Source organism: Phocoena sinus, chromosome 17 (assembly GCF_008692025.1).
Source record: "Phocoena sinus isolate mPhoSin1 chromosome 17, mPhoSin1.pri, whole genome shotgun sequence".
Taxonomy (NCBI): Eukaryota; Metazoa; Chordata; class Mammalia; order Artiodactyla; family Phocoenidae; genus Phocoena; species Phocoena sinus.
Window position 1 is genome coordinate 72,517,797 of NC_045779.1, and position 21,042 is coordinate 72,538,838.

General features: G+C 44.7%; 1 long non-coding RNA gene across 1 annotated transcript in view; it reads left to right on the plus strand.

Moving 5' to 3' along the window:
* Positions 1 to 21,042, plus strand: part of LOC116742765 — a 289,881-nt gene that overhangs the window by 117,343 nt on the left and 151,496 nt on the right. Inside the window, exon 3 of the long non-coding RNA XR_004346567.1 lies at positions 8,048 to 8,118. This is a non-coding gene — a long non-coding RNA (uncharacterized LOC116742765). The remainder of the gene's footprint in view (positions 1 to 8,047; positions 8,119 to 21,042) is intronic.

Sequence of the window (21,042 nt, forward strand, 5' to 3'; positions counted from 1 at the left end):
AATGTCCACCCTCCAGCCACCTTCTAACCTAAAGCTCCTTGGGGGTTCAGAATTATACACCACACCTGGCATAGATCCAGACCCCAGTAAGTGTTTGATGAATTTTAAACAGCAAACGGTGTTGGTTTCTTAGCTGCTTTTTGTCTGTACTACGACACATGTGGGACAGGCAGAGCCTTTGGCCACTGGAAGACAGTGTCCTAGTTCTTCTACGTACTAACCTGGTGATCTTACTGACAATGGGAACGTGTAGAAAAAGAAGAGGAGAGGACTTGAAAACTGAATCCAGAGAAGAAACAGAGGGCTGGGAGGATGCTGAAGAGGGGAGAGGTTCAGGTAGGAAGGGTGGTCGGGGATGGCAAGTGGGGCCAAGCGGTGTGGCATTTGAGGAGGAAGAGACCTGGGAAGTGACCGCTGGCTTTGACAGTGAGGAGGCTGTCCACGCACATCTCTGACCTCATAAATGAAACCTTCCTGCTCAGGCACTACACCAAGGCGGGCACGTGGGCAGCAGGCTGGCTCGGACCCACCCAGTCACTTAGATGTCTGGCCTCTCACTCCCTGCATGTAGCTCCTGAGTTCCCAGCCCCTCCGCTGGCTCTGATGTCTTCTTCTGGTCCTGCCCTCAGCTTTCAGGCTGGCCAGACTCTCCTCTGGCTCCCAGTTCTGGTCCACTCTCATGCTGGACTCCAAATTGGCTCTTGATTTCAGAGCTGCCTGCAGCTCTGGACAGGAGACCCTCCTTCTCTGTCTGCCTTCTGACCCCACGGAACCTTCCATGGCCAGGATGGATCCTTGTTTCAGCGTTCAGATGGACATCCTTGTGACTTGCTGAAGGGAAATTTAGGTAGATCTTTGTTAATGTGCTAGATTTTCAGTAATTAGAAGTGCAATAATCAGCATGCTTAGGTTGTAAGTGGAAGACACTTGATGAGGGAGCAGGGTCCCAGATGAAGCGTGGGAGTTGTCAGAACTCTCCTCCCAGGGGAGCAGGACCACGGTGCTATTGGATACGTGTGTGGTCTGTGCAGTCCTGTGGTTTCCTGGAGCCACAAGGAATTTGAGCATCGCAGCCAGGATGAAGGAGCGAGACAGAAAGAAACAGATTGGAGGTACAAGCCCAAAGGAATTAGGCTGAGAGGCAAGAAATGGGTTCTGTCATTAGCAACAGATAAGACTGAGCTGTGATGGAGGAGCTTAGAAGAAGCTGGAAGTAAAGACCTTCTGAGGCTGGTCGGCTGGAGGGAGGGCCCTTTAAGAGAGTGCTGCCACCTTGCTGGAATGTGAGGGACCAGAAAGAACGTGGAACCAGCTTGGACCGGTAGGGCCTGAGTGTGTGTGGGTTGAGGGGCTGGACTTAGACAGGAGAAGGGAGACCTCTTCCTGAGAGGGGAAAGGAGGATGCTGAGAGGAAGAGCAAGGAGCCTGAGGGGCCAGCTGTTGTTGGCATAGAACTTTCGCGATGCTGGCAGAATCTCAGAGAGCAACTTCCCTGGAGATGAGCATGATTTTGGGGTCAGGAAACGCTTGGCTACGTGGGATCACTAAGAAGTTGGGGAGTCAGGCTTCCGAGGGGCAGGGGGGGAAGCTAACATTGCTCACCTAGATTCACATGTTAATGGAGCTCCTACGATATTTCCGGTACTTGACGTGGGCTCTTTTACTCCTCAGAACACTATGCCATGGAGAATGTATTGCTCTTCCCCATTTTGCAGATGAAGTCTTGGAGACTCAGAGAGGTTAATTCAGATCACCAAGGTCACACAGCTGAAAGTGACCAAGATAGGATTCTAATCTTTGTCTTCTGATTGTGATGACCATGATCTTTCTATTTTGCCCATGGTAAGAGAAGTGGGCACATCATCACCACGATTTATCATAAACTCCATTTAAGAACATGGTCCAGCTTCTGAACAATAAGAATCATGACAGTTATAAGAGCATTAATCATTTCTACCTGGATGGCTTTCCATGGCTTCTCATTTACTTGTTTCATCAGATTCTGATCTTTGTACCATTAATTACCATGGGACGATTGGTGTAGATACTACTGTCCTGTTGGCAGGTAAGAATAAAATTGACCAGAGAGGCCCAGGGAAGTTGGTCCCCAGTTGTGGCTGGAACCAGATTTCTTCTATATTTTTATTCAGGCCTCTTTGCTTCTCTCACTGCTTCGTGTATATTTTTGGGTTTACTATGCTTACAAGGGACTGAGTAAAAGAGTGACTCAGTGACTGTGTGTGTCCTGATACCACTCCAAGCTCAGGCTTTGCAGTATGGCACTGGTGCTATCATTTGCTCTCATGGGCACAGAGGACAGGAATGACTACAGGTTGAAAATCCAGTATGTTCCAGATTTGGAAGAGACGTTATCTTATTTAGTTCTCCCCGACCCCCAAAAAAAGAACAAATGTGAGAGGTAGATCTTGCTGCTCTACCCATTTTATAGGTGAGGAGAAGTGTGTCCAGTGAGCAATGGTACCTGATCTTGTCTGAATCTAAAGCCTTTCCTCTTTCCACAGCCTCCTGATCCTCACCACTTTTCTTCCAAAATGCTCCCAGGCACTGAATGTAGGTCTGCTTTCAGCACCCTGGATGAGTTGGAAACATCACCCTCCCGGCTCTAAGAATCACGCTTCCTCTGACGGAATGCTTATCAAATTGATCGCAGTGATTGATTTCATTGCTTTTCTTTCTTGCTAGGTTGTAGATTCTATGAGGCAGGAACGGGTTCATTTTGCTGACCATGAGTTCTATGTGTCTGGCACATTGTACGTCCCCAATAAATATGTGTTGAATGGAGAAATCCCATTTTACAGCCAAGAGATCTCCATTCCTGAGATGTTAATAAAATGCGCAGTTGGGATTCAAATTCACCCTCTGCTTCTGAGTTGGCCCACCTTCCACTTTTAAGAGGTTTAGAGATGGGTGGTGCTGGTGTGTGTGACAGGGGGAGGGGGAGGCCAAGGTTTGGAATAAATAATTAAATTAAAACGTCCTGGGGAAACTGTATCAGTTCATGTCTGAGGGTGACTCTAATAAGTTGACAAGGAGAATTTCCAGCAGAACTGCTGTGCTGGTTGATAGGTAATCCCCAGGCCTGTGTGCAGGGAAGGAAGAAAAGCCAGTGATTTAAAATGTCACAGCCACCGGTGGTATCTGGTGCCTATTTGCCCAAACTCTTGTTCTCCATAGAGACTGTAGGCTGTGTGGGTTTGCTGGAAACTGATCACCTTGGGCCACACGAGGAGGAGAGAGAGCCGGAATGCTGGAGATGAAGATCCAGCCCCACGGTTCGGACCCTGCCTTGTATTCTCTGTGCCTTTTGTGGTTAGTTTTTAACCACCTGAATCACATGGGCGGCAGGTGCATGGTGAAGAGTGTGGCGCTTGGAGCCACAGTGCCTGGGTCTGAATCCCATCTCTCCTGCTTTGACCTGGGGCAGGTAACTAATGGCCTGCTGCCTTGGAATCTGGTCTGCAAAATGGGGATAGGAAGGATATCCCCTGCAAAGCCCTGGTGGGAAGATTAAATTAAATGATAAATGCCAAGTATTCACCCCAGAGCCTGGCTCTTTACAAGTCCTGGCCTCATGGGCTCTGGGCTATTTTAAGGATAAAATAAAATAATGAGGTGAAAACACTTTGCAGAAAATCACAGGTGCTGCACTCCACCCTGTGCACCAGAGGACCCCATCACCAACTGCACAGGGTCTCCTGAAGGATTTTCACACCTGTGACCATATATTACTTGTCTTCTCTGCTCATGATGACAATCTACTACCTTGTGTCTTTGGCAAACTCCTACTCATCCTTCAATGACCATAAATGTCACCTCTTCCATGCAGCCTCCCTTGACTTTCCCAGATACTGCTAGTTGTTTGATCCTCTGTTTCCACAGAACTTGGTGTAGACATTCAGACTCACATGTGTTGCATTGTCCTGTGATGAGCTGGTTTGGTGTCAGCTTCTTCACCCCTAAGCTCTGAGCTCAGGAGACTCAGCTCCTTGAGGTCTTACCAATCAGTCCTCCTCACCTCTGGAGCCAGCACAGGGACTGACATATGGGTGGTCTGAAATCCTTCCATGCTGTCTTGAACTGAAGCTCTGGTGATTCACAGGAGATAAGAAGTCATCTGGGAAATTTGAAAAGGATTATCTGATCTTTTGCAGACCTTGATACAGAAATATAACTGGGCTATGAATAGAGATTTAAATTACTTGCTTTCTTCAATTTTTTAAAAAACCTTTTAATAATGGAAGAAGATTCACCAATGGGTTGTGTGGATATATGCAATTTTTTTTTTCCAAGAATTGTTTTCTGCCTCATTAGTAGAAACTCTTCCACACATTGCAAGAAGAATCTTTTCCTCTCCTTCGCTAGGAAGGACAGTCAAGAAATGACTTGTGCTTTATTTTTTCATAGGCGTGGAGTAGATAATTGCTTAAAGCTGAATTTGGGGCTGCTAATAATCCAATTAGGGTCTTGGGCATAATTGTTTCTGTGTAACCTGATGCCTTCTGTTCTCCATGGTTCTGACTTTTGAAGCTGGTTCTCTTGGCAACAGCCTATCTTTCTGGGGGAGGAAGAAGTACAGCCCTTTGCGGGTATTCTTTGCTCAGCAGATAAGAGGTAACACCTGAGAAAATAGAGCAGCAATGGTGGGCATTATTAGAATAATGATTGAGACTTTATGAATACGCAGATACATCAGTGTCTGAAAGAGAATGAAATCTCTCTGAACCTTGACATGAGTCCAGTGTTTCTTTCCTCCCACTGCTTACCTCACAGTCAGAAGACCGGGAAGCAAATCATCTCTTTTCTGCCTTGTACTCTGACCGAATGACCTGTCCAGGGAGGAGGGTGGGGCATCTGAGTTTTCTTGCTGCTATGTTGAATTTGTAATCTCCCTTTTCCAGTCCACTCCAGAGAATCAAAGAAGCAGCTCTGCTATGGAAAAGCCCAGAACTGGGTGACAGGACATGTGGATTCTGGTCCTGGTGGTGACAGGCCGCTCTTCACCTCACAGAATCTCAGTGTCCTTGGCTGGGTTGGGAGGGAGATGGGTTAGACTCAAAGGTCATGAACCATCGGCCCAAGGGACAAATCTAGCCCTCACAAATGTCTGTTTGGCCTATATGGTCCCTAAAATACGTTAATTATCAGCATTTAAAACTCAGAATAGCTTTTATACATACACCCCAGTGTTCATTGCAGCACTATTTACAATAGCCAGGACATGGAAGCAACCTAAATGTCCATCGACAGAGGAATGGATAAAGGTGTTGTGGTACGTATATATGATGGAATATTACTCAGCCATAAAAAGGAATGAAATAATGCCATTTGCAGCAACATGGATGGGCCTAGAGATTGTCATACTGAGTAAGTCAGACAGAGAAGGACAAATATTGTATGATATCGCTTAGATGCGGAATCTAAAAAAATGGCACAAATGAACTTATTTACAAAACAGAAATAGAGTCACAGATGTAGAAAACAATCCTATGGTTAATGGTGGGGGGGAGGGGGAGGGATAAACTGGAAGATTGGGATTGACATATACACACTACTATCTATAAAATAGATAACTGATAAGGACCTACTGTATAGCACAGGGAACCCTACTCAATACTCTAATGGCCTATATGGGAAAAGAGTCTAAAAAAGAATGGATACATGTATATGTATAACTGATTCACTTTGCTGCACCTAAAACTAACACAACCTTGTTAATCATCTATACTTCAATAAAAATGTAAAAAAAAAAAAAAAAAGGAAATTTCTGCCTTCCATTGATAATGGGAGAAATCTAGAATTCCTGAGCCCCTATTTCCGTGCAAAGCTGGAATTCAGCAGTTCTCTCAGTGAGCATCCTTAGTTCACCACAATCCCCACCACTCCCTATTGTCTAACACTAAGTTTGTTTCACTCATTTTATTATCTGCCCAGCGCCTATAGGCATTTGAGTTTGTGACCCCTGGACCAGAGAATCTTGAACTTCCAATTTAAATTTGTCAGTATCTGGCTAAGACACATGGGACAATACTATGTTGCCTTTTTTGAGTATCAGTCCTCATTTTATGGATGCAGAAACTGAGCTTCAGCACGGTTGATGAGCATGTCCTTGGTCACGAGGGCTGTAAGTGGTGGAGTCAGCAGTAGGACTGCGGGGTTCCAGACTGCTAATGCTGCAGCTGTCTCTAGGATTTACATTTTTCTACTTCATACCCGGGACCTTGTCGGTCCTGCGTGTACTTATGCCAAGGCAATCAGATGATCTGTATGTTCGGAACTATAATCAAATGACCTTGAGAAACCACTTGAAATGAGCCTGAGTTATCACTTAGCAGAGCATTCTAGAGATGAAACTGCTGATTCAGATCCATTTTGACTCTGAGAAGGACCCCCGCCACTTCAGATATTTTGAAAAAAATGGTCATTCCTTAAATTCTCAGCACTTGGCAGTTTTTGTAGTGCTTTCACTACTGATTTAAAATCAGTATAAAGAAGTAGGACTTACTGAGGCGCACAGGGTATAATAGCATTTAACAGCTCCTGTTCCTGATTTTGTGATTGTGTGTGAATACCGACTCCGCCACTTTCTAGCTCTGTAAACTTGGCTTCTTAGTCTGTAACAAGGGGATGATAATTACCACTCCTGACCTCACGTTCAACGTGCAATGACGTATGACGTGTGTGTCACATGCGTTGTACGGCATGTGGCCAATATCGAGACTCAACTGTACACCCAGCCCCGGCCTACTATTTTCCAGACCTTCACTCAGTGGGTGATATTATCCCCATTTATATTTGTAGAGTTCAGTCTCAGTGGCAGTAAGAAATTTATGAAGGTTACATGGCTAAGGAATATTGGAATTCTGCTTTATTTCAAACTGTATCATAGTTTTCACTACATCCCGGCTGTTCCTCCCCATTCTTGTCTTTGTACTATTGCCTTTACTAAATTCTGAATCAGTCCCGCACTGAGCCTTGGTTTCTCTTCTGCAAAATGAAAGGATTGAGCTAGATGAGCTTGTGGGCCTCTCACAACCCTGAGATTCTACGATTCAGGTAATGAATGAAGAGAAAACAGACAACATTAAAAAAGTACAAATACAAAAGCCTTAACTCCACTTTAGTTCATTACTTAAGTAGGATCAGATGATTAAAATAATTAGCTGGAGTATAAAGAGGATAGTTTTTTCCCTTCTACTGTATTCTCATTTTCTCTCTCTCTGTCCCACTTGGAAAGTTCATTTGTACAGGACAAACACTAGGGCCTAATCAGAAATCCTCCTCTTCCATGGCCCCAGTTTTGATTCAGAAAAGTGTTCTGGCACACCGTTATTGATGAAGACAAGCTCAGTATTACAGGAACAAAAGCCCAGTGCCTTGTATCAGCACTCAGCCGGCAGGAGACAAAAGGGTAGTGACTATAAAAGGGAATTTGAACACATCCTCTGATTTTTAAAATTAGTGGCAAGATCCGTTCTTTTTTCGTTTTCCTGGGGAGATTATTACAGGGGCAACAGCGAATAGTCCTCTGTGACTTCCTTTTTCTTCTTTGTCTTTGGAGATGACAAAGCCAGGTTAGATGATCCCAGTTTTGGTGATAACACCCCAAGCATCCAGGGCCAATCGAATGTCCTCCTCTTCGCTCCATCAGACCCAATCAAGAGGTTGACCCTGGCTTGTCAAGGTCATCGAGCTTTATCACAGCTTGTTTGGGCTGGTGCTTGTTGGCCTGGATGTCTGCAGTGGACGTGAGCATGTAGTTGTCTTTGATTTTGTTCGTGGCTGACTCCGTCGTCAGGGGAGTTTGATGATAGAATAATGGTTGAGTTTGTTCCTCTCGGAGGGGCTTTTTAATTTTTTTTTAATTTTATTTATTTATTTATTTTTGTTTAGAAACTTGTTTAATTTATTTTGAAGAGGAACACGGTGATTAAATATCAAGATTTATAAAAAGTCTACATAGTACCTTTGAACCCCATCCATCCATTTTCTATCCACTACAGCAATGAATCTGTTTGATTATTTTCAGGAGTCATATTCGAAATATTTACCAACAGACTGAACAACTGAACAGAACAGACAACGTGCCTGGCTGTTACGGTAAGAACCAGCTGAATATCAGCCCTACATTAGTTTTGTATTTGTCCTTAGAGATTTTTGTTAAGTAGTATCCATTTTCCCCTCCTTTTTTTTTTAAACATCTTTATTGGAGTATAATTGCTTTACAATGGTGTGTTAGTTTCTGCTGTATAACAAAGTGAATCAGTTATACATATACATATATCCCCATATCTCTTCCCTCTTGCGTCTCCCTCCCTCCCACCCTACCTATCCCACCACCCCTATCCCACCCCTCTAGGTGGTCACAAAGCACCAAGCTGATCTCTCTGTGCTATGCAGCTGCTTCCCACTAGCTAACTATTTTACGTTTGGTAGTGTATATATGTCCATGCCACTCTCTCACTTTGTCCCAGCTTACCCTTCCCCCTCCCTGTGTCCTCAAGTCCATTCTCTAGTAGGTCTGTGTCTTTATTCCCGTCTTGCCCCTAGGTTCTTCATGACCATTTTTTTTTTTTTTTTTTAGATACCAAATATATATGTTAGCATACGGTATTTGTTTTTCTCTTTCTGACTTACTTCATTCTGTATGACAGACTCTAGGTCCATCCACCTCACTACAAATAACTCAATTTCGTTCCTTTTTATGGCTGAGTAATATTCCATTGTATATATGTGCCACATCTTCTTTATCCATTCATCTGTTGATGGACACTTAGGTTGCTTCCATGACCTGGCTATTGTAAATAGAGCTGCAATGAACATTTTGGTACATGACTCTTTTTGAATTATGGTTTTCTCGGACGGGCTTTTTTAAACTTGGGCTTCCTTGAGAGCTGCCGGGTCTTTATCTGATGGAATGTGGGTGACATGTGGGTCTTTTTTTTTTTTTGAGTGGACGCCTTTTATCACTGCTTTCTTGGCCTTCGGAGCTTTGCTTTGGGCTCTGTTTTGGAGATCAAGGGCTTGCTTTCGGCACCACCTTGGTGAAAATGTCTTTTTCTTAAAAACAGCTTTTTTTTCCCTCTGAATAAAAATAAATCAAAGAAATGAAAGAAAAATAAATAAATGAAATACTATTTGTGGTAGAAATTTTAGAGAATCTGAAAGTTTAAAAAAATTATAAGCATATCATCAGTTGTAAACACTGTTATATTTATAATATATATGTGTGTATTTGTGTGTGTATATCCTTCCAGGTTTTTTCCTGTAATGAATATGTATGTATATATGCTGCCGAATATACAGACTTGTATCTAGATCTTTCACTTAACTTTATGTGTGAACATTTCTCCCACGTTATTGTATATTTTTGAAAATGACTTTGATGGCTGCACTCCTCATGCATGGATCTGCTGCTTTGTACTCAATCTTTTGTCCCACATTTAGCTTGTTTGTAGTTTTTTGCCATCGTAGATGATGCTACAATGAATATCACTGTAGGTTTATCTTGGCTTGCATCTCTGATTGTTTGAGCTGGCAGACGTTTCTCAAGACTCTTGAAGTGTGGGACTGAGTGTCCCTTTTGCTTAAACAAAAATCCTGGCAACTTCCTTGACTCTGTCCTCTCCCTATTGCTCTGCTGTCAGGAGAAATCCCAAGCTATTTGGCAAGTGTTTGAAGGCTTGCATGATGTGGTCCCTTCCAATGCACCCAGAACTGTCCGCACAGCACTCCCCCATCTAGTTACGATTTCATCTGTGTAAATTGCCTGTAGCGCTTACCTGCTCCGTGCTGTTTCACACCTCCCTGCCTTTGCTCAGTGTTTCCAAAGCTCCAGGTACTCAAGTATCACCTTCACAGTTTTGCCATAGTCCGGTACCACCTGTACTGTTATTTTGTTAATATTTATTTTAAAGATTAACTGTTACTTAAAAAGTAGGTTTTACCTTAACTACTATAGGTGCAAAAGCATGGCTTTAATATACTGAACACATGTGTATGTGTGTATGCATATTTCTTTTTCTAATGCACAAGAAAATAAATGTATAACTATTGAAATAAAAAAAGAAAGATTCTCCCCACACTACCTAAAATTGTCTCCTCTGGTGGCACATACTCCCTGTTTTGGGAAACATTATATTAGATCCATCTTCCTAGTATATTATCCCCTCTTTCCTGATAGACTAACTCCTATTCATCTGTTGTGCCCTAGGTAGGCTGCCCTGACTCCGACTCTGAGTTGGGACCATTTTCCCCGGGGTCCTTCAGTACCTTGTGCTTTTTTCATCTTAGCACTAAGCACACAAAATTGTAATTGTCTATTTACTTACAATCTTTACCCCTAAATAAACATTCATTGAAGTCCGTTATGTGCTAAGATCCACGTGAGGATGTAGTGACAGCCAAGGAATGATGGCTGCCCTGAGTAGCTGGTAGTCTGGAGTTGTTTCTGCTTTGGCAGTGGGAACCCAGGAAAAGTCTTCCAATTTGGTCATGGGCTAGATTAAAGACAGGGTCAGGGAAGGCTTCCATGTGGAGGTGATCCTGAGCTGGATTTTAAGGAGAATTAGGTTAGAAAATATCTATTTAACACAAAGGAAGGCAGTAAAGAAGAAAGGAATAAGTCAGACAAAACTTAAGTTTGAATTTCTGCTCTGCCTCTATTGTATAATCTCTGTTAAGTCATTTTGCTCCCTAAGCTCTAGTTGCCCTGCCAAGAAAATGGAAATAATAACAAGAACCTACTGTACAGGGAAGGGACCTATACTCAATATCCCGTAATAACCTATATGGGAAGAGAGTCTGAAAAAGAATAGATATATATATAACTGAATCACTTTGCTGTACACCTGAAACTTACACAACATTGTAAATCAACTATACTTCCATTAAAAAATAGATAAAAATAAATAAATAAAAAGAAAATGGAAATGATGATAGTATTTACAGCACAAAATTCATCCATTCACTTATTTATTCATTTATTCAGCAAATGATAATTGAGCAAGATGATGGTATTATACTTAAGAGCTTAGCCAGATGTCAGGTGCCTTAAGTTCTCTCCACTATGAGGTCTTCCCTATATTTGGTCCTTGGCTGTCTTTCCTTCTTGTGCTGCAGCCTTTCCTTGTGTTATGTCACCTACTCCATCGCATGCTCTGGACCTGCCTATGCTTGGGTGACTCCCTCAATCATAAAATCCCAGGACACTTTTCCTCTGAGCTGCAGAGGCTTGTATCTTATCACCCACCGGCCACCTTCTCCGAGAACGTACCATAGATTCCCCAAGTGATGCCCCTAAGTGGACTCCTTATCCCCTTCTACCCACTTCATCTGTTCCTCCTCCCATGCTGTCCCTTCTCTCAGAAAGTAGGGCCACCAATTCTCCAAGAGCCAGAAACTCTTCCTGAAAACCTTCCACGGTTAAGTATTTGCCTCCGTATGAAGAGTAGCTCTCCAGTGCTTCTCTCAGATGATGCTAGACAGGGTCCAACTACAATTTCAAGTTGATCTCGTACAGTTCTTGTCAAAATCAATATTTGTTGAATTAAATGAGTATAAACTAATGGTGAGAATTTCATGCACCATAACAGGATTTGAGGGAAGCTATTTTGGGGCATCGAGTGAGTTATTGATCTCTCTGAAATCACATCACTTAGACAACTATACATTTTATCATTCCTAAGCTGAGAGCTGGGGCTTCATAGACAATGAGATTGGCTCACAATGACTTGATTGCTTGACTGATGGATTGATTCGCTCCTCAGCCATACACGTTTTGAATACCCACTGGGTGTCAGACACTTTTCTGGGTTCTGGGGATACTGGAATGAACAGAATATAATTCCAATGATTTCATGATCTGTTTTGGGTGAAGACTTGAAGAAAGTGTATGTAATTCAATGTGTACTCTTACGAAGAGCTGTACAAAATGCTCTGTGTGCACAGGGGACAGTGTGAGAGGGTCTGTCTCTGAGAATCAGGGTGAGCTTTATGGAGGTGGTAATACTTGCTTGGGGCTCTTACAGGGAGGAAGACTTTGCCATTTGGAGAAAGAAGTGATGGTGGAGGAGGAAAAGGAAACCCTCGGCAGGGGGGACAGCATGTGCAGGTGGAAGTGGGGAGAGATGGGGCCTTTGGACACTGGTGAGAATTTCTCTGCAGCCAACACCTATGATGTATGTGAGGGTGAGTATAAGCAATGAGGTCAGGGTGGTCCATTGGGACCAAAGGCTGTATATGGACAGTTGAGGAGCTCTCAGTGTCAGCATGCATCAGAATCTCCTGAACTTCGTCTAAGGAGGCGGATTTCTGGGCCCCCCACAGACCCAAAGAATCACCATCACTGGGATCCTGATGTAGAAATTCTCCAGAGGTGATGCAAATGCAGAGATGCGTTGGAGGTTCAGTCAGCGAGGTCAGCGACCTGTCCATCGTCACACAGAAAGCGGGAGAAGCAGGTCCCTTGGGTGATTATTAGAAACACTGAGGTCCTGGGACTCCACAGACTGTCACAAATCCTGATTTTCCTGGAAAGGCAGTGACTTCCTTGGTCTGCCTCGAGCTAGGGGCTGCAGCTCAGTCGAGAAATTGGCATCCTCAGCAGCCCCATCGGTTCCTTAGATGACGACAAATTCCTTTCGCTCGCTCCCCATTATCTCCCTGTAAATGAGAAAGTAATAAAGTGAAGCCGCATCTGGACTAATTAAATCAGCCGTTTCTAATCCCATCGATCCAGGGAAAGAGGGCTGTGGGGGGCTGGAAGGGAGAGAGGCTTCTGATTCAGAATAAACCACATACATCTCTGTGACAATGTGGGCCTCAAGAGTTAGCAAGATGGGGGGTGGGGTGGGAGGGAGGGAGACGCAAGAGGGAAGAGATATGGAAACATGTATAGCTGATTCACTTTGTTATACAGCAGAAACTGACACACCATTGTAAAGCAATGATACTCCAATAAAGATGTTAAAAAAAAAAAGTGAGCAAGAAACGTCACGGGATCTGGGATCTGAACTCTGCTGGGGGAGGGGTGATGTACTGTGGCTGGAGGGGAGACCCCACCCCTCCCGGGAAGCTACTGAACCACACTGCTCGGCATTAAATTTATTTAATTTGTTTTTTCACGTCTTTGTTGGAGGATCATTGCTTTATAATGCTGTGCTAGCTTCTGCTCTACAACAAAGTGAATCAGTGATACACATACATATGTTCCCATATCTCTTTAGAGGCATCTTTTCCATTCTGTTCCGTGGACGCTCCCAGGTCGCCTCCACCCCACCCCCAGCTGTGGTCTCCAGCTTGAACTCCCTGGCCTCCCACTTGGAACTGTTCGCCAGTCCTTGAAGACACCAGTGTGATCCCACACAGCCTTGCTGTCATCCATGCTACACCCTGCCCCTCTTCCAGAGTTCTCAAAATGTGACCTGTGTACCTTTTGCCTTGGAAAGCCTTGGGGACTTTGCTGGAAGTGTGAAAGCCTGACCCCAGCCCATTCCTGCTGCAGCCTTAGGCTGCTACTGACCTTCTGAGAGAGCTCTGGGGGCTGGTGCTCAGGAGCTGAGAGTTTAGCAAATGCGATGGAGGCTTCTGAGTAACCCTGGGGTTTCAGAACTAATGACCGCCCTGTTCTCTCTGTGTGGGAACACCTGTTAATCCATCCTTCGCAGATCGAGTGTGCTGAAATAGCAGCAGGGTTCCCTGTTGCTTTAGGTTTAGAAAATGCAAAAGCCTTTCTTGCTGCCTTATCAACGTACCCTAAAACACTTTTATAGCCCGGCATCTGAATAACAAAGTCCTTTTAATCCAAGTGATTCGCCTCACAGGCTCCTTTTAATTAAAAGCTGATTCTCTTCTTTGAGGAAGACACATTTCTGATGAACCTTTTGCTTTCTCAAGGAGGGGGCTGACGTTATCCTACAACCACAGAGCATCACCTCCATGAAGATGCTTTTTGAACATCCCTAGTGGATTGACCGACCCCCTCCGCTGAGCTCCTAACCTGTGACAGTTGTGATGCCTCAGGGCACCTCGACATTTACCTGTGGAACTCTAGGCTCTTACACTTTGGGGACAGGGAATTTACCTTCCTCACTTCTGTACAGTAGCCCCCCTTATCTGCAGGGATACTTTCCAAGGCCCTCAGAGGATTCCTGAAACCGGGGATAGCACTGAACTCTATATATACCATGTTTTTTCCTATACATACATGTCAGTGATACAGTTTAATTGATAAATTAGGCACACTGAGAGATTAACAACGATAACTATTAATAAAATGGAACATTTATAACAATATATATACTATAGTAAAATTTATGTGAATGTGGTCTCTCTCTCAAAATATTGTGTTCTACTCACTTCCTTGCTCTTTTTGTTTTGTTTTGTGTTTTGCATGCGGGGTCTTAGTTCCCTAACCAGGGGTGGAACTCGTGCCCCCTGCAGTGGAAGCGCAGAGTCTTAACCACTGAAACGCCAGGGAAGTCCCCTCACCCTTCTTTTTCTGATGATGACGTGAGATGATAAGATACCTACAGGATGAGAGGAAGTGAGGTGAATGATGTAGGCACTGTGATGCAGCCTTAGGCTGCTACTGACCTTCTGACGATACGATACGTGGGAGAGGGGATCATCTGCTCCCGGTGACCCTGGATCATGGATGATGGCAATGGCTGGATGTCAGGAGCAAACGATGCCTATGGGTGGGGATCTAGGTGGGGCAGATTGGGAATGAGAAAGCTTTCATCACCCTACTCAGAATGGCGTGCAATTTAAAACTGATGAATTGTTTACTTCTGGAATTTTCCATTTAATATTTTCTGACCTGGAGTAACTGAAACTGTGAAATATCTGGGGGATGGCTGTATTCTCAGCAGCTAGTGCAGTGTTTCCCGTGGAAGAAGTGCTCAGTGGATGCTTGTTGAATCAAATAATCCATGGAAGATAGAATTGTGGCAAGCTCTGGCGGTGACCCATGAGGGCAAGTCCTTGGAAGATATTTAGAAAACTAGGTTCCCTCAGCTCTGCTCTGCTTTCTCTGTCAATGTCCACTTCTTCATATTCACTCACAAAGTGCGTTCTATTATCTATTGTGGAGATTTATGCAGGAAAATAGCATAATTGTGTCTAGATTTTAAGCAACATCTCTTTGGCCGCATTGGAGGAAGGATGGGAAGGGGCAAGCCTACAGGCAGGGAGCCCCCCAGGGTGGATACTGCCATAGTCCAAGTACCAGATGGAGAAGAGGGGATAGAAGCAAAGATATTGTAGAAGATAATAAAAATGCTACAATTGTCCACTCTGTACCAAGCTCTTGTATACACTGTTTCTTTTCTTCATAACAGCCCTGAACTGTGTTCAACACTGCCTTTCCTCATAAGGAAAGGGAAGCAGCTAGATTTGTCTACAAACCCAGAGCCAGTGAGAGTAGAGTCAGTGTACTAATCGCAGGGCATCTGGCATTAAAGCCCATGCACGTTCCCGTGAACCTCACGCTTGACCTAGCTGCTGATCTGCTGGCCTCATTGCGCCTCTGAAAACTCCAACACAGCAGTGACAGAAGAGTCACAGCTTTGCCAGGCATGTGGGTGCTGGACCAGCTCACAGAAGGGCAAGAGGCAGGTTGCAGTTTAAACATGTGCCGCTGCTGAGGGAGAGGGATTTCCGGGGGTTAGGTCTGCGATATTTCATACGCAGGACGGCAGCTGGGGGGTCTGGTCTACCCTGGTCGAAGGCAGGTTGTGCACGTGTGGCCACTGCTGATCCAGATGTACGCTGTGAGCTGGGGTGGAACCTGGGGGGCTTGCACCCTATGAATAGTGCGGGCTTCAACCAAAGAAAGAGAAGAGAGAGATTAAGCTAGAGCTTCTGTAGTTTATCGTCCCAACGGGGGGGCACTGTGAGAGCACACTGGCAGTTTTCTAGCCCACTTCACCCGTGATTCTTTGCCTACTGGCCGGTAGGGCTGGGACTAGAGGCAAGCTGGGCGCTTAGGGCACACGATTCAAGGACGTGCTCTCTCCCAGAGTTATGGGCCTGGGGGACCTCACTTGTCCAGACCCTGCTGGACTCTTTTGGGAATCTGTGCATCTGGGTCAGGAATGGACATTCTGCATGGACCCTGCTAGTTGAAATTGTTTAATTCTACAAATCTCCTTCGAGTCTTTCTCAACATTTTCCACTGCGTTGCTTCTTTTTCCAATGTGAATGAGTATTTCAGGAAACCTTGGTGTTTGAAACTTAACCATGTGATTTTGACTGTTTGTCAGAATCCCTGAAGATCCATGTCTTAACGACAATTTGTAACTTTGTGGAGGCAAAGCTTGAATGTCAAGGGCTGCGAGACCAGCTCGCCGGAGCCAGCGCTGGGCAGGTGAGAGAGCCGCTGGCCGTGCGGCATCTCGACATTGTCGTGCGATAATTAGGAAGCGATGCTGCCAGTTCCCAAGTGTGCGTTCCGGGCCAGACACTGTGTTACATGCTCCACATGCATCATCTCGTTTATTCCTCAGAACACCCTTGAGGAATAATGTCTCATTTTGCAGAGACGTGGTAGCTCAGAGGTATTAGGTAACTTTCCCTTAGCATCTCATGCAGCAAGTACCAGAGCCAGGATTCGAACACAGCTCTCCTTCCCTCCAAAGCCTGTGCATCCCATTGCTGGAGAGACTGCAGTGTTCTTTCTTTTCTGGCTCAGGAAGGGTCATGGTTAAGGTGATCTGCCATAAGGTTCTCATGGAATTCCTTTATTTAACAAATATTCACAGAGCTCTCACTGTGTGCCTGGCACTGTTCCATGATCAGTGTTATTACAGCCGTGAATAAAAAGGGACAAACAGCTCTGTCCTCATAGAGCTTTTGTTCGAATGGGCAGAGACAGGTTATAAACTATATAACGGACATAGTATATGTTGGATGGTGACAAGTGCAATGGAGAAAAACAAAGCAGAGAAAGGGTAGGGAGCATAGGGCTGGGCTAGTTGGGGTTAGTGGTTCAATTTTAAGCAGGCGGGGGGGGGGGGTGACAGGCACCCCCCCACAGAGAAGGCGGCATGTGTGCAAAGGCTCAGAGGTGAGGTGTGCACCATGCACCTGGGAGAATGTGACAGAAAAAGGAATGAATGCATAGGCCCCGGCCCTGGCAGGGCGGGGCCTGGAGTGTTCAAGGTCGGCCAGGATGCCAGCGCGGCTGGCGGGTGAGATAGAGGAGAGTATAGGGAGAGGAGGCCAGAGACACCACGGGGACAGATCACGAGAGGCCAGCATGGCACTCTACTGACTGCAGCTTCCACTCTCATGGAGATGGAAACCATGCAGAGGTTTGCAGCAGAAAAAGGACTCTCTCCATCTGATGATTTGAATCAATGGGGAGAATTGACTATAGGGAAGCAAAGACAGGAAGAGACAAGGAGTCCACTGGGGAGAGGACGGTGGCCTGGACCCGGGTTTGGTCTGAGGGCTAGTGGGATGCAGTCAGACCGTGGATGCATTTTGAAGGCGGATCCAATAGAATTTTCTGACCGACGGGATGCAGGATGCTATACTGAGTTTGTTTCAGAAACAGAATTTACTTCAGTCGCTTTTAAAGTGTCCTTCGTGCTGTCTTAAAAGGGTCACTCAGGTCTCACAGGCATTCCTTAGATATTTTGATTATCCTTGACTACATTTAGAGGAGGAAACAATTCGCCACCACACATGCGGACATGAGCCAAGATCACGGCTTGTAAACCTCACAAATGTCTAAAGTGTGTGTGTGTGACTGTTACCTGGTCTGGACTTGGATCAGAGACAGAGACCAAGAAGATGCTGCTAGGATTGAGAAGTTGAAGTGGTCGTTCATCCTTGAGGAGGTGAGAAGCCAGAAACCACACTGGGAACAAGCTGAGGTGGTGACGGCAGCCTTCTGTGCTGGAAAAACCCATTGTTCCAAGATGAAGGGGCCTGTGGAGGGGGTGGGGGGCCCATGCTGGCAGCACAGACCCACAGATGTCTTTGAGTTTCAAAGCAGCAGATTGAAGAGAGTTGAATGCCACAGAACAATAAGGATGGGCTGGAGAGCCCACATTCTCTATTCTGCTGGCCAAGCTGGCTGGAAGGAGACATCTCTGAATGGGCACCATGGTTACCAGTCTGCTTAGGGGGGCCAGCATGCAGAGTCCAATTTGCCCAGGAAGTGTGGTGTTCTCCTTGGGTATCTGCTATAGGATTTCCAAGCCTTTCCAGGCATTTCAATTCATCTCTGGCTGAAAATGCTCTAGACTGAGTTGGAAACCCTGATTCCAAATCTCTGCTCTGCCACCTCCTAGCTGAGTGACCTTGAACACCTCATAGAATCTCTTTAAACCTCTGTTTTTCCATCTGTACAATGGGGTGGTAGAGTATATCACTGATGCCCCTTCCTACAGGGGGATTATACTTGTGATCATGTGATTTGCTTTGACCAATGAAGGCGTGCAAAAGTGACGTTGACACTTCTAGGTTAAAGCTTTAGAGTCAGTGCATGGCTTGCCATGTTTTCTTTGCCTTGTCTCTGTGATTGTGGAAGTATGGATCTAGATGAAACCTCTATCAGCCTGGGTTCCTGAGGAATTACAGTGTGCAGAACGCCTGTCCACCTGTGATGGATATGTAAGAAATAAACTTTTTTTGCTTTAAACCTTTAAAGATTTCTGGATTGTTTGTTACCATGGCATAACCTAGCCTATACTGACCGATACAAATGGAAATGCTAATCTCTCTTCATATATTATAGCACAGGATTGTTCTGAGGAGTGAATTTAAGCCTTCCCTCTCTCTGGAATTTTATATTCTCTTCTCCACTCCAGGTTAACTCTTACTTACTTTCTAGCTGTCAGCTGACATGTTGCTTCCTTAGCAAGACCCTTCCTGACCTTCTCAAGGAGTTGGCTCCTTCTGCTGTTAGAGCTTCTGTACAGCACCTTGCTTCCTCTTTTGTAACCTACATCTCATCTATAATCTCTTCTTCTTCTTTTTTGGTAATCAAATGAAATTTTTATTTTACTTTGCAAATACTCCCTTTGCTAAACCTAGTGTCTCCACAGATGATCATACTTTTCAGTGTAACTTGAAGGTATATGTGTTATTAATATTCACAATAATCCCTTCTTGAATAGCCTGTCACACCACTGTCCCTAAACCCTACGAGGGCAAGCCCTTGCCCGTCTTGTTCATGGGCACCACCACCTTGCACACTGCTAGGCATAGAGTAAGTGCTCAGAAACGAATGCATGTGACAAACAGTAGCTGGCACGGTAATGGTGGCCTTCTTTTTCTCTTTCACCACCAAAGATTCCTTTATAATATTTCTCTTCTTCCTTCAGGAGCTCTATATTTAGAAGGGTTTCTGTCTACCAAACAAACTGCATTTATTACAAAGCAATTCATTTCACTGTTTATTATTATTCAAAGGCACATGCGGCTACTGATAAGAGCTTCTGATCAGCAGGAGATAATCACCAAGACCACATCAATAGATACAGTTCCAGCCCCAGGCAAAGCAAACAGATGTTTGCATTTGTGTAACTTTAAAGAATTCTTAAATAACCTAGTTGCTTCAACCACTAGGACATATAACGTTTGTTTAACAAGAGGTCCTGAGGAGACGCTTCTGGGGATGGTCAGGCAGGTCAGCCATGTCATCAAGGACTCCGTCTCCTTCTATCTTTCGCCTCTGCCACCCTTAGTCTTTTCTTCATGCTTGTTGCCTCCTGGATTTCCCAAGATGTCTGCAGCTGCTCCGGGGAGTACAGTGAAGTCCAGGTGAAGGGGCAGAGCCAGCAAGCTCTCCTCTCTGTCACTTTCCCCAGGAAATCAAAAGCTTCCTCAGAAACTCCTCTTCAGACTTTGTGTTTCCTTCATCACAACTGGATTCCGTGGCTACTTCTAGCTGCAAGGGGTTCTGGGAAAGTGAGCATCTGGCAAAGCATCCTGGGAGTCATCCTGGGCCATCACATGGGCCTGGCATATGGTCATGCTGGGAAAAACGTGGGTCCGTTAGCAAGGGAGAGAGTGGGGAGAGCGGCTTCTGGGTGAGCAACAAACAGCATCTGCTGTGTCTGCTATAAGTAACAAGAGCTCATGACCACATTACTTCTTTCTCATTCATGTAGTCAAACCCACTCTATTAACAGATGAAGAAAATAAATGTCCAAGAAGAGGAAATGTCCAAGTTCTCATCTTGCTTTAGGGGCAGATAGGGGTTAAAATATAAGTCCTCAAGGTCTCTTCAGTCTTTTGAAGAAATAATCTCAAGAGAACCGTAACCCAGGCAAGTTGCTCAGTGCAAGCAGAGGGGCAATCTGAGTGTCTGTAAGGGGAGAAGCATGAGAAGGGGACCTGGGTTTCCATCTTGGTTCTGCTTCTAACTAGCTCTACCTTTAGGCAAGTTATGTAATCCATTTAAGTTTTGTTTTAGTCATCAGTATTTAATTCGATTTTCCAGACAAGGAAATTGAGGCCCAGGGAAGTGAAGTGACTTGTCCAAGGTCAGACAGTTCATGAGTGGCAGGGCAAGGACTACAGAAAATTGGGAAATCTCCTGATTTCCTGATTGGTGTTCCCTCTTTGATTGGTGTGTTTGGAAGAGTTTCAAGTACTACCCAAGTAAGGGGTTTGTTAGGGTTGCACATCCTCTTCATTGTTTAGGGCATGACAATGACTGTGTTAGGAGGAACGGTTGACCAAGTTCAGTTACATTAGCAGGAATCGACCAGTTTTAGCTGTTCAGACATGCACTAATAACAGTGGCTCTCAAGTTGTATTTATAAAGGGGCTCTTTGAGTGAATAAATCTGGATATCATGCATGATTGCAGAAAATGCCCATGTTAATCTGTGCACCAGTAAATTACCCACTGCTGCAGTCACGGGACAGTAAGAACAGAACAATTTTGACTTTTATTTTTGCACATTTCAATGATGAATTTTATTTTATTTTTTTAATATAAGACATACTATTTTAACCACATTTAACTGTACAGTTCAGTGGCGCTAAGTACGTTCACATTGCT